We start from the raw sequence: 2,888 nt of genomic DNA, 5'->3' as shown, positions 1-2,888 counted from the left end.
GATGGGTATTTAATGGAGCCATCAGCAAGTTGAAGACATATCCGGGTTGGTTTGACTTCTTCAGTTAAACCAAGCTTTGTGATAATAGATGCAGGTATTAGGTTGATACTTGCCCTAAGGTCACATAGAGCTTGCTTGGTGCAAGTACCCTCTAATGTGCATGGTATCATAAAGCTTCCGGGATCCTTAAGCTTCTCAGGAAAGCTTTCTAGGATAACTGCACTGCATTCTTCAGTGAGGTAAACTTTTTCAGTTTCCCTCCAATCCTTCTTATGACTTAAGAACTCTTTCATGAACTTGGCATAAGAGGGTATTTGCTCAAGTGCTTCTGCAAATGGAATCTTTATTTCAAGAGTCCTGAGATAGTTTGCAAAGCGGGCAAATTGCTTATCCTGTTCCGCTTGGCAAAGTTTTTGAGGATAAGGCATTTTGGCTTTGTATTCCTCAACCTTAGTTGCTGTAGGTTTATTACCTGTAGATGTGGGTTGGGAAGCCTTTTTAGAAGGGTTGTTATCAGCACTTGTATGTGACTGATCCCCCACTGGCGTTTGAATGCCAGGGGTGGAAGCTGGAGTGGCGTTAGACGCCAACTCCTTATCTGTTACTGGTGTCTGAATGCCAGAACTGTGCTTCCCTTGGGCGTTCAACGCCGGATTCATGCTTGTTTCTGGCGTTGAACGCCAGGAATGAGCATGGTCTGGGCATTCAGTGCCAGCCTTATTCCTCTCTGGGCTTTGATTGTCCTCAGAGGGATTTTGAGTAGCCGTTTGTTCATTTCTTGGCTTCCTGCTGCTTTGAAGTGAGGTATTTAATGTTTTCCCACTTCTTAATTGAACTGCTTGGCATTCTTCTGTTATTTATTTTGACAGTTGCTTTTCTGTTTGCTTTAACTGTACTTTCATATTCCTGTTAGCCATTTTTGTTTCCTGTAGTATTTCCTTGAATTTGGCTAGCTGTTGAGTTAGAAAGTCTAATTGCTGATTGAATTCATTAGCCTGATCTACAGGACTGAGTTTAGCAGTTACTATTTTAGCTTCTTCTTTCATGGAAGATTCACTGCTTAGGTACAGATGCTGATTTCTGGCAACTGTATCAATAAGCTCTTGAGCTTCTTCAATTGTTTTTCTCATATGTATAGATCCACTAGCTGAGTGACCTAGAGAAATCTGAGCTTTTTCTGTAAGCCCATAGTAGAAGATGTCTAATTGCACCCACTCTGAAAACATCTTACTAACTCCAATGGAGGGTATACAGATACTACTCCCATATGAAGCAGTAGTGGGGTTAGCATATGACCCCAGAGTCCTCCTAGACTGTGCATTTCCACTTAGTTCCATGATGGAGCAAGGGAGATGATATAGATGTTGATATTGTCTGTTTTATTTCATTTATTATATAAAGAAAATTGATTTTTGAAATAGAATAAAATAAAAAAAATTGAAATAAAAATAAAATAAAGAAAGAAAGAAAATTAAAAATTTGAAAACTTTTATGAAGATTTTCGAAAATTTGAGGAGAGAGAAAGTGGTTAGGATATTTTTGAAAAAGATATATTTTTTTTGAATTTTGAATTTTATGATGAAAGAGAAAAACACATAAAAGACACAAGAATTAAAATTTTTTAGATCTAATGCTCCTTATTTTCGAAAATTTTGGAGGGAAAACACTAAAGAACACTAAACTTAAAAATTTTAAGATCATAACACAAGGAAGACTCAAGAACACCTTGAAGATTCACAAGAACACCAAGAACAAAAGAAAGAACACCAAACTTAAAATTTTTAGAAAACCAAGATAAATTTTCGAAAATTAAAGAAAGATCAACAAGAAAACACCAAACTTAAAGTTTGGCACAAGATTAAATCAAGAAAAATTATTTTTGAAGAAAAAATTTTAAAAAGAAGATACCCAATTGCCAAGAGCATAAGCCAATGCTATAACCAACTGAGCTAAAAATGTAACGTATTTTAAAGATGTATTATTTTTATAGATAAGAATAAATTTTTTTGAAAACTATTGTTTTGAAAAAGCACAAGAAAAACAAGAAAAGACACAGAACAAGACAAACCAAAGATCAAACAAGAAAAATTGACAAGAACAATTTGAAGATCAAGGAAGATCAAACAAGAAAAATAAACAAGAACAACTTGAAGATCAATGAAGAACAAAGAACACAAGTTCAAAAATTTAAAGAAAAATATAAAATATGCAATTGACACCAAACTTAGAACAAGACACTAAACTCACGAAAATTAGAAATTGATAAAGAAAAATAATATATTTTTGAAGAATTCTTGAAAAGGGAATAAAGGACTCAGAATTTAATGACTCTATAACAACAAAAATAAATTATTCCTAATCTAAGCAACAAAATAAACCTTTAGTTGTTCAAACTCGAATAATCCCCGGCAACGGCACCAAAAACTTGGTGCACGAATTTGCAATCCGTACAACTAACCAGCAAGTGCACTGGGTCGTCCAAGTAATACCTTACGCGAGTAAGGGTCGATCCCATGGAGATTATTGGTTTGAAGCAAGCTATGTTTATTTTATTAATCTTAGTCAGGATGCCAATAAGGTTATTTGGATTTAATTGTAAGAAGTAAAAGTGTTTGTAATAAGGAATTATTACTTTATTAATGGAGAATATGTTAGAGTTTTGGAGATGCTTTGTCCTCTGAATTTCTGCAATGTAATATTCAACTCAATTGTTTGTAAAGTTCCATCCATGGCAAGCTGTATATAGGGTGTCACCATCGTCAGTGGCTACTTCCCATCCTCTCAGTGAAAATGGTCTAGATGCTCTGTCACAGCACGACTAATCAGCTGTTGGTTCTCGATCATATTGGAATAGGATCCATTGATCCTTTTGCGTTTGTCATCACGCC

This window comes from Arachis duranensis, chromosome 3 (genome assembly GCF_000817695.3).
Source record: "Arachis duranensis cultivar V14167 chromosome 3, aradu.V14167.gnm2.J7QH, whole genome shotgun sequence".
Classification (NCBI taxonomy): Eukaryota; Viridiplantae; Streptophyta; class Magnoliopsida; order Fabales; family Fabaceae; genus Arachis; species Arachis duranensis.
Note: the sequence above shows the minus strand (reverse complement) of the source record.